Here is a 12131-nt window from a genome sequence, read left to right on the forward strand (position 1 = left end):
AGCATTTTTTTTTTGAAGATTTTATTTATTCATTTGAGACACAGAAATACAAAGAGAGAGAGAGAGCATGAGCAAGGGGAGAGGCAGAGGGAGAGGGAGAAACAGGCTCCTCGCTGAGCCAGGAGCCTGATGCGGGGCTCGATCCCAGGACCCTGGGATCATGACCTGGGCCAAAGGCAGATGCTTAACCATCTGAGCCATCCAGGCGCCCCGACAAATACCATGTAGAACACATTCATATAGGAATAATACATAGATACCCCACCCACACACACAGATTTTATACCTTTAAAACAGAGGCAAGAGTTTTTAAAGCAATGTTTTGTATGCTTCTGCTTTTCTAGAGCCAGAAAAGTTCTTTTGGGATTCCAAAATCTTGCTTTGGTTATGAAGGACCAAGGTTTGGAGAACCAAAAGCCCAGAGTTTGTGACATCAGCCACTAGGCAGAGAAAAGAGTAAGAACATGAGGTCAGAGCAGTTGTCCTACCCCTAGAAAAGGAGATACTGGTACATTTAGCTTGTGGTGAAGAAACACACCATAGGGGAAAGAGTTAGGGTGTCTTTGGAGGAGAGAAGGAAGTGTGCTGGTGCAACAATTAGGGGAGAGCTAAGAGCTAATTACAAAGTTGTATGAAGACAGAGATGCCCCCCTGAATGCTACAACTAAAAGTTTAAAGGGACAAAAGAAACAGTAAGTGCATAATAAGTAAGTAAAAGGAAACTCGGTCTGAAGTGAAAGTATAATCAGTAGGATTATGTTGGGATATTAATGAGGAGGTGACTTTAAGTCTCAGTAAACCTTAAATATTTAAATTAAGTTTACAGTGGTCCAGAAGCACTTTCATGCTAAAATTCAGAGTTCCTGAAAATCAATCACTGTGAATCTTTTCCATCAGGAAGGCTTATTTAAAATAAGTATATGTGGGGGAAAAAATGGCACTTGCTTTCACTGAGGGAGTGTTATTTTAGGAAGTTTTCTATGTGGTTAGGTATTTTACATATGCAATAGTAATTATAGTTATTATAGTAACATAATAGTGAACACTTGGAATCACCAATGAGGCACTGGGGTAGTTAATTTACATGTTTTCCATTTTATTCTTCTCCACATGTGTCAAGGGAAGTATTTTTATCTCCATCCCACATATGAAGAAACTGCTACTCAGTGACATATCTAAATGGTTTGACTAGAACGTGGGAAATTAGACTCCAACTATTCTAAGTCCAAGACCTCACCTTTTTAACAGGATGACAGATCATGAGCTTGTAACTAAATAAAACTGAAAGAAAATAGCATAGCCAAAAAAAATAATTTCCCATATGAATAGTATGATCACTTTTGCACGTGCAGCTGAAGGTAAAGTTCTTCTAGTTTCTGGGGGCTCTATTTAGGTAGTGAGAGTTCCATCTAGAATTTCTGAGACTTAAATTTGACCATCAGGCTAACCTTAATTTCAATCTACTACAAGTTTCTCCTCCTCAAGCTGAAACAAACTGATTCTGACTAGCTGGTTCTTCCCAGGTCCCATTTCTCTCATGTTTTTACCCAGTATCAGCTTTCCTTTGCTGATAGTCTGACCCTGATTCCTGACTCCTGATCACAAAGGCCCCCTATCTGGTTCCATAGGCCCCTCTCTATATCGGTCATTTGAGATTTAGGTAGGCTCATTTGGCTGCAAAGAACAGAGGCTCATTCAAGCTGCTTAAATAAACATGTGACTTATTAGAAGTCACATGGGCTGATTTGGGAATAAGAATTCCTTCAGTACATGAAGCATGTCTGGAGACCAGCTTCACTCTGTCTCTTTCTCAAGAAGAGAGAGTGCAGTCTATTAGTGAAGATTGTTTCACTTCAATCCTCAGTGGAATGACCTACAAGCTACGTGCTCTTGGAAAATTGTTTTGTTTTCCTCTTCTGTAAAATACAAATCGTAATAGCACCTACACCATAAACGTGTGATGATTAAATGATTATAGCATGTGTGAAGCTATTATATTTTGGCTGGACCGCAACACACCTTAAGTATGTGTGAACTTCACTACTACTTTGCATAAACTTCATAGTAACTTTAAAAAAAAATTTGTTGAGGTGAAATTCACATAATATAAATATAGCCATTAAAAATGTACATTCTCCATGTTGTGCAACCAACACCTCTATCTAGTTCCAAAAACACTTTTATCTCCCCAAAAGAAAACCCCATGCCCATTAAATAATCTATCTCCATTCTCCCCTCCCTCCAGAGTCATTTTTTAAAAAAAAATTGTGGTCAAAAACACAACATACCATAAAATTTACATCTTAACTATTTTAAGTGTACCATTCAGTAGTGTTAACTGTGTTCGCATTGTTGTTCAACACATCTTTAGAATTTTTTCATCTTGTAAAACTGAAACTCAATACCCATTGAACAACAACTCTCCATTTCCCCTTCCTCAGCCCTTGGCATCCACCATTCTACTTTCTGTTTCTAGAAGTTTGACTATTTTTGATCCTCATGTATGTGGAATCATACAGTATCTATTTTTGGGGGACTAGCTTATTTCACTTAGCATCATATCCTCCAGGTGCATCCTGTTGGAACATCTGGCAGGATTTTCTTCTTTTTTTTAAGTCTGAATAATATTCTATTGCATATATATACCTGCTGGACCACTTGCAGGTCTGATGCGCCCTCCTCTTTCTGGTTGACTGAAATGAGGATGCCCAGGGGATCTTGGAAGTCCTTCACTGGAGAGGAAAAGAAGGCATTAGCTCGGGTTCCTAAAGAACTGTGTAGAGATCACTGCCCTGAAGTATTACTTATGAAAGAAAACAAACCATTTGGTCTTGAAATAATACATTTGGACTTTAAATAAACCACCTGTAATATTTCAGTACAGTTAATTTTCCAGTACAGTTAATTTTGTAACATACTGAGAGCTTATTTTGCTGGAAAAAAAAAGGGGGGGGGTTGTGCCTCTTATAGAGTACCATGATCGCAGGATTAAAATCAATGTTAAATGTGATCAGTCCTTTCTAAAACATCCCGGATTATTTGTCTGAAAATAAAAATGCCTGGTCCCATTAAAATGTGAAAAATGATTCATTTTTCAAAGTAGTGGCTGTATAAGAATTTGAAGAACTTGGAAAAGAAGCTATTTTCCACAGTCTGAAGCCCAACAGGGATAGAGCACATTTCAATATTTCTAATTAAACTGACAGAATGGGTGATGATAACATCTGGGGGTGTTTTTCTTTTTTGGTAATAAAACCTATTGATGCTGCTGACCTGAATGTTTCTTATCTATAAAAGACAACAAATGAAGATAACCTGAGTTAAAAAAGAGGAAAATGGGAATAAAGTCACCACTAAATAGCTAATTCTGTAATTTCAACATGAACTCTCTCCTAGAAAATTTTTTTCAGAAACTTTTATTTAATAAACATTAGATCCATTAATCAATATGAGTTTTTCACAGCATTTAAGAGATATTTGAATATAGGGACACCTGGGTGGCTCAGTCGGTTAAGCGTCTGCCTTCGGCTCAGGTCATGATCCCAGGGTCCTGGCATAGAGCCCTGCATTGGGCTCCTTGCTCAGCGGGGGCCTGCTTCTCCCTCTGCCTGCCACTTCCCCCTGCTTGTGTGCTCTCGCTCTCTCTCTGACAAATAATAGATAAAATCTCTAAAAAAAAGAGAGAGAGATTCGAATATAGATATGAAAGCTGTTACAAAATTCTCTTCATCTCTCAAAAATATATCAGGTAAAGTGTACTCTCCCTAATAGAATCCAGCTTTGAAGTCACAAGTCCAGTTGCACCCACTAGAACAATTTTAAATTTTGTTTTTAAGGTGTTTGTAAAAATAAAAATAAGAGCAGACGATGAACCATGAGAGACTATGGACTCTGAGAGACAAAGAGGTTTTAGAGGGGAGGGGGGAGGGGGGATTGGTTAGCCCGGTGATGAGTATTAAGGAGGGCACGTACTGCATGGAGCACTGGGTGTTATACGAAAACAATGGATGGTGGATAACCACATCAAAAACTAATGATGTATTGTATGGTTACAAACATAACATAATAAAATTAAAAAAAAATAAGAACATACGTAAATGGATATCTAGACAGCACACTGTTAACTTAATGTGCAGTAAGAAAAAAGAAGTCCCCTTGTGGCCATCCCTTAACATTTGACCAAAAAAAACCCCCAAAAATACACTAAAAGAAGTAAATCTGGCTATTAAAAAAAACAATAACAAAAACAACATGGTTTGCAATATTTGAAATTACAGGAGATTTTTGCAATATAGAAACAAATGTTTCTTTAAAGGCAGTCTTATTTCTTTTTCTTTTCTTTTATCTTTGGCAGTCTTATTTCTAAGCAGAGGATGGCCGCTGTAATCATCGACTTCTGCAGTTTGACTATCAGACGGAAGCAGTGTGAACAGATGTGTCTCCACAAAACAAACACACTAAGAGTTGGTCCTTTTAAGCTGCTCCGAAGTAAATTAAGCATGAACAACATAATGCTACTTAACTTGTAATTGTGACAGGCAGAACCAAAAATTATATCCAGGCCGGGCAAGCAGCACGTGTTCTTCCTTCTCTGTAATGATGCTGTTTATTTTCTCATTTCAATAGTCTTTTCTTGGGGGGAAGTATTCCATTTAGTATTTGTATTCTTTTGGTTTCTATAAGGTCTGCATTTGGTTTTCCAAAGTATTCAGTTTGGACATAATATTGTCTTACCTATAGACCTTCTGGGCGCATTGATGGGAGCAATTGATGCAAATATGAGTGCGGGTGTCTGCCACTAGGGGGCGAGCAAACACGGTTCTGTGAGAGTTGGCGAAGGCAGGAAGGAACTAAGGTAGATGGAGAATCTACTTTCTGTGGACCTCGTGGCTTGCCATTTGTACAGATGTTATATGCAATTACGTAATTCTTTCAAAAGGTTTGAAGGTAGAGTTTCTTTATTTAAGGATAAATAGCCTTTCTGATGCTTCGAAATGCTGTGATTGGCCCCAGGGACAATAGCGCTAGAAAGGCTGCATTTCTTTTTAAAGATATTTTTTGTTTATTTATTTGACAGAGAGACAGTACAGGTAGGCAGAGGGGCAGGCAGAGCTGAGCAGGGAGCCCGATGCGGGGCTCGATCCCAGAACTCTGGGATCATGACCTGAGCTGAAGGCAGACGCCTAACCGACTGAGCCACCCAGGCACGCCGAAAAGCTGCATTTCAAACAGGCTTCTATGGTTTCTTCCTGTCGGGGTTGCTGCTATTGTGTGATAGTTGTAGGGAGCAATGAGAAAATTACGATGACACTGGGAAGAAAGGGTGTCCTGTTATGTCCGCTGCTTTCTGACTCTCCCACACACACGCACACCCCAAAGATGGAGTGAGCCAGGCCAGGCCAGAAATGGACAGAGGTGGGAGCAAGAGCACTAAGTCGGGAGCCTCGCTGGCTAGAGATCTTCTCCTGTGGCGTCTTGTGCTGGAGGCCATGTAATCACCGGAAGTCCGAGCTGGAGAGGAGCAGGAGTGGAGCTGAAGACACAATTGTGACAAATGCAGAGACAATTTTTTTTTCTAATTGAGACTCTGGACACATGTAGCTTCTATTACACATCCACTTTTTTTTTAATGTTTGTTATATTATTGTCTGTAATCTTCCTTTAACAAAGGTTTTCCACCTGTAGTTTGGGGCTGTTATAAGATGGCATCTTTTCCTAGTTTTTCTGGGTGGAATTCAATTTTAAGTGAGGTCATCTACCAAATAGTATTATCATCTACTAACAAGACTTAAAATGATAGAGGTCAGTTTGACAGGGAAACGTCCTAAAACGTTTTGTATTAGCGTACCAAAGAGTTTTTCTTTTAGTTTTAATGAATGGAGACTATAAGGATGTATGTACCTGACACCTTATAGTTGAGATATGATGACTGCCTCAATAGCTAACTTACTTTTCCCTATATAGTATCATGCTGGACTACAAAGACTTTTCGAGCTATTGATTTTAACCAGAATTATTTTTATTATGCATAAATTACAGAAAAACCCTAATAAGGGCGCCTGGGTGGCTCAGATGGTTAAGCATCTGCCTTCAGCTCAGGTCAGGATCCCAGGGTCCTGGGATCGAGCCCCACATCAGGCCCCTGGCTCAGCAGGGAGCCTGCTTCTTCCTCTCCCTCTGCCTCTCACCCTGCTCATGCTTTCTCTCTCTCTCTCTATATCTCTGTGTCTCAAATGAATAAATAAAATCTTTAAAAAAAAAAAAAAGAAAAACCCTAATATGAGTGCCATTCCTTAGAGTTCAAAAGCAGATTGATACTTAGCTCAGCCACCCGGAAGTTCAAAGAAAGATACATATCTTTTAAATTTTAATCTCTTGTTTTTATATATTAAAAATAGGACATCTGCTTTCAGGGAATACATATGTGACATCACTATTATACAGCATTATAGAGGCAAAGTTTTAAAAAATATATGTAGAATTTGCAAAATAATACTCTTAACTTGCATAAGGAAAAAGTTTAAAAACAGAAAAAATAAAGAATGTTTTGCTATTTTCTTGTCTCTCTAGACATCTGGAATGTGCATATCAAATTCTGGTACAAAAAAATGTTAATTTAGTTAAAAATTCCTCTGCAAGCAGAACACACACACACATTTTAAAAAGAAACAAACAAACAAAAAGATAAGGCTGAGCTAATTTTGGTCTCTCTTATTTCAAGCAATATTTAATGCAAAAATAATTTCAGCATAGTAAGATATTGTGAGCAATGTCTATTATTCATTGTATAGGATTCAGTCACATAGTGTCAGTTCTATATCCTTTCTTTATTTGCTGTTATATAAGAGCCCCAACACTTAAATACAGTGTAATCTTTAAAAAAAATAGTCTTTAAATTAACTTTATTTTGGAGATGCATTGCTGTTGTGATAATCACATCCCCATAGTCGTGATGCCCTGTTTGAATCGGCGAGATATCTGCAGCATGAAAGGTAAATAATCTTGCTCAGCATGGATTCCACTCCCTTGTGGTCTTCCTTACACATTTCCAGGACTACCTTGTAGCAAGAGTTAATTTAGGTTCTACCGATCATGTGCGCTCAGGTAAGTCTTGAATTCAGAGCTAATCTAAGTAGAGAGAGGGGCCCCACCATGAGTACGGTTGGTGAAGCAGAGCCTTTGGCCAGAATAGCAGGTGGTACGTTCTTGCCTGGATAGCGGCAGGTGGTACATTCCCCAAACCAGCAGGTGCAGTGGTCGTTCTGTGATCTCCAGATCCCAGGTCACGTTTTGTGATCATGAAGTTACAATTTAGGGAAGCAGTGTCTTTCTTTCGTTCCCTGATTTTGTCATGGGCAGTTTAGTGGTCATTTCTATGATGTGATTCTCGAATTATTCGAGGGTGCCCAAACACTGATTAGGTAGCATTGAATTCCTTTTAAGTACCTTTTTGCATGAATTGTCTAGAGCACCCTTTCTGTTAGCTATAACTGGATCCCGACTGATACTGTTTTCACAAAATGATTCAGTGATAAAATGAGAAAAACCTAAGAATTTCTGAAGACTTTTCAAAAATTACATGTGAGAAGAGTATGAGAGAGAGAGAGAAAATCCCAATATACTGTATCTGGACTAGAGTAGAACAAGAGAATAAATCTGAGACTACTCAAAGGCAAGGCTCATTAAACCTTGGTGGCCTAATTTCAACTACCTAGAAAGGCAAACTCTCTGCCTACTTACTATGCTTTAAAACCTATTGTAACAAAAACCTCTGCAATTTTCTTCTCTACAAAAGAAAGAGACTACTGTTCTAAACAATCTTTCTCTCTATGTTTTGTTTTGTTTTTTAATGTTTGCAGGAGTGCATGGGTGACTCAGTTGGTTAAGTGTCTGACTCTTGATTTTGGCTCAGGTCATGATCTCAGGGTTGTAGGATCAAGCCCCTGGTGGGGTTCTGCCCTGGGCACAGAGCCCGCTTGGGATTCTCTCTCTCCCTCTCCCTCTTCCCCTCTCCCCCTTTCTCTCTCCCTCTCACCCACTTCCTCTCTGAAAAAAAAAAGTTTGCAAAAGTATGACTTTAAAATTAATATTCTTCATTTCAGCACTGTAGATCTGCAAATTCCTTTAGGTGGTCTGATGCTCTGAAATTAAATGCAAAATGTTGTGTATGTAAATATGGAAAGTTTTCAAGTGAGTGATCTATGTAGGTGATCTCCAGATTTTCAAAAGGTTCCATCATCCAAAAGCCAAGAAACAAAAGGAATCCTATAGGCCATACATGAAAATCATTCCTTTTACATTATAGTTACACTCCTATATGCATGAAAAAATTCCTATATTCATGTGATATTGTATTCAGTTTTTATAATTTTGTATAAAGAGTTCAAGATAATTCTTTGGTTCATCAGCACCATATTTGAAATAAAGAAAAAAAGACATTGGTTCATTCAAATGGAAATTTGTCTTAAAATCTGGGCAACTTATAGAATTATTTTCTATGATTTGCAATAAGTTGTAACTATTTTTTTTATTTATAGTTCAAATAAAACAGTCACTATATAATGGTATAACATAGATGAATCTCATTATTCTGAGTACACAGTATGTGATTACATTTATGTAAGGTTCAAAAGGAGGCAACAAAAAAAACAATAATGTTTCTTTTGGAATGAAGAGAGCTGTTCAAGGGGTTCAGGGGCGGGGGTGGCATTCCCTGGCATCAGTAATGCTCTATAGCTTTACCTGGTTGTTGATTATATGGCTATGTTCTCTTGATGATGATTAATTTCACTGCAAACTAATGATATATACACTCTTTGTGTTTTACTTCAATGCAATATATTTTACAAATTCCTAAATAAGAAGTTCATTTCCTATTTAAGTCCTCCAAAAATTTCACCAAACACTATGTTTTTATTAACCACCTGGTCAAGTTCTGTGTCTTCCCTGTTCTTTCTCCATGTTTTCCCTCCTGCCTTAAACTGCTCTAATATTCTGCCAGGCATTGTCATTGACCTTTAATCACTTTTGAGGTCACACCCAATATTCTAAGGTAAGAGGTCCCTTAATATATTTCCTCTGGACATTAGCTTAAGGAAGACTGGGCTTGCTTGTGAACCAGGTGGGAAGTAGGAGGTAACAATGTTCTCCTTTGATCTTTCATTTATTTGATCTTTTATTTACTGTATTTGTCATCTGATCTTTCATTTATTCAGTATCATCCTTTTCATTTCCAAGACTCAAAAAAAATCTGTGAGGTAGATTTTATATTTGTCTCCTTAGTATTTTATTGTCATATATCCCAGAGACAGGAAGAGACCTACCTAGGAAATTTTAGTCTGACATGTTCTACTCCCTTATAGATTGAGTATGCAAAATTAGAACTTCAGAAGCTTCTTTCTAGAGATCTATATCTACATTTGAGAAAAGCTGCTACTTGATAAAATGGTATATATTCTTAGAACGATAACAGGTCTAAAAAGCTAAATTCCTATAGATGAAAAATAGTACTTACACTACACATCCTTTTTGCAGTCAATAATGACTTTTTTAGAAATCTTTTAAATTTAATAATACATATAAACAACTATTAGTTCAAAACAGGATTGAAAGAAATATACATATCTAGGTACAATAAGGCCCCTTTTATTTATTTATTTTAAGATTATATTTATTTTTTTGATGGTATATATTTGAGAGAGAGAGAGAGAGAGAGCCTGTGCACAAGAGAGAGCGCACAAGCAGTGGGGAGGGGCAAATGGAGATGAAGAAGCAGGCTCCCCACTGAGCAGGGAGCCCTCTGCAGGGCTCTACCCCAGGACCTTGAGATCACAATCTGAGCCGAAGGCAGACACTAACTAACTGAGCCACCCAAGGCACCCATAAGACCCCTTTTAAATACATATTTAGAAACAATCATAAAATCTTCAACTACAGCTTAACCTACCCTAAGGGTTTTTTTTTCCCCTAAGATGATAGCAATTTAATTGAAACTGTATTTGAATATAGAGAATCTTATCCGTAGGAACTACCAATATAATTATACCAAAATCCTGTCAAGTAAGTGCTCTCTATTTATCTTCTACCCATTGCAACCACACTAGTTACTCTTTTTACATTATCAACTGGTGAATGACATAAGCTAATTTGCTTTTCCTATCATTACTAATCAGAATAATTAGCAATCCCAAGTAAGGCACATCTTTCCTTTTTATGAAAATGTGATTTTGAATTCGAGTTAATTTGGGAAACCCTGCAACCCGTAACTGACTTTTTTTTTTAATTTTAGTTTTTTTTTTTAATTTTTATTACTGCCTTCTGAATACTTGCAAGTCATATTGGTGCATTAAAAGTTCCAAGAAGTTTTTCAGAAATAACACTTGATTAACTTCCATCAAGCATTTTAAAAATATATCTGCCATAGAAATCTTGTTTCTTGTAACACTTAAGGTCCTACTTATGGGCTCTGCAGAATAAACTTGGAATAACTAATAGAGATCACTAAAGGATCACTACTCACTTCTGCTATTTCCCCAACACTGTAGAGTGGGTGCAGGGTTCAGAGCTTCATGCCATTACGTTTATCCTCATATGGCTTTCTTGATCTTACGTTTTTTCTTTCACCTTAAGGCAAAGAAGAAAGTCTCACCTTTTATAGTATGTGGAAAAGTCTTGAATAAATCTTCCCCCTGCACCATAATATCCAATTTCTCTGATAACTAATATTTATGATGTTGAAATAAGAGTTTCTTCTTATTAATTTTAAAACATAGACAAATGTATACCTTAGAAATTTTTCTAGTTTTCTCTTCCACTGATATCTTGATGGGAATTCCTCCTTCCTCCAGGTACACATCTAAGCTTTCCGATGTATATTTACATATAAACATTGTAGAATTAGGATATTCTTTTTAAATATATTTACACTTCTGGGGCACCTGGGTGGCTCAGTCATTAAGCCTTCAGCTCAGGTCGTGATCCCAGGGTCCTGGGATCGAGCCCCACATCCGGCTCCCTGCTTGGCAGGAAACCTGCTTTTTTAAAGCTTTTATTTATTTATTTGACAGAGAGAGACACAGCGAGAGAGGGAACACAAGCAGGGGGAGTGGGAGAGGGAGAAGCAGGTTTCCCGCCGAGCAGGGAGCCGGATGTGGGGCTCGATCCCAGGACCCTGGGATCACGACCTGAGCTGAAGGCAGACGCTTAACGACTGAGCCACCAAGGCACCCCAATAAAAATAAAAATATTTACACTTTTATTTACATTTCTTCTAGCGGTGAATAGAAAACTGATAGAGTATGTGGGCAAGTATTTACTCATCAGTCAGAAAGAGCAGAAGACAACAGAATTAGGGAGAAAAATATAAGTTGTTCAAGGTATTCCAAATAAAACAATGACCTTCATCTACCTAACCCAAGGGAGTTTATTCACATTTTCTATGTTCATGTACAATAATGCAAATGACATTCCCTCGACTTGTCAGTGTGTTCGAAATACTCATAATCTTTCAAAAGCAATATTATAATAAGTATAATAATTCACAGGAAATATTCATAATCCTTTGGGAGAGTGTCAAAGAGGAATTTCATAGAGCGGAGTGGTTAAGACTATGTACCCAAATCTTAGTTCTGAGAGTTATTGGTTGGTAGAGGCACTCTCTCTGCTTCACTTTCTGATCTGAGAAGTGATAATAGTAATGGTATTTAATTTAATGCTAAGAAAATAACTTGATATAATGAATATTACTTTTACTAGTTCCAAACGCTTTCTGTAGTTACTGGTGCTTAGAACATATTTGGAATTGTAAGATGACTTGATAGCCATTATTCATTCAATAGAACAACAAATACAAGGTGCTTACAATGTGTTTTGTAAAGTTCTGAGAATTTAAAACACCATTGTGATCACAGTGCCCATGTCTCTGCTCCCAGACACTTCACACACTAGTTGGAAGTAGGTAGACAATAAATAATCTGAATGGGATAACAGAATTTAAGACCCAAATGATAAGAAAGTGCCCACCATCTGAGAATCTGAAAAAAACAACAACTCTAAAGAAATATCTGATGTCATAATGCAAAGATAGAAAAAGAGTATGTGGGCAAGTATTTAACCGCTTCTAGTCAGAGAAA

The 12131-nt window shown here is 37.5% G+C and overlaps 1 pseudogene; it reads right to left on the reverse strand.

Annotated features, from left to right (window-relative positions):
• The window catches only part of LOC110580802, a 48527-nt pseudogene that overhangs the window by 35666 nt on the left and 730 nt on the right, over positions 1-12131 (reverse strand).

The sequence above is a fragment of the Neomonachus schauinslandi genome, chromosome 5 (assembly GCF_002201575.2).
Source record: "Neomonachus schauinslandi chromosome 5, ASM220157v2, whole genome shotgun sequence".
In the NCBI taxonomy this organism is placed as follows: Eukaryota; Metazoa; Chordata; class Mammalia; order Carnivora; family Phocidae; genus Neomonachus; species Neomonachus schauinslandi.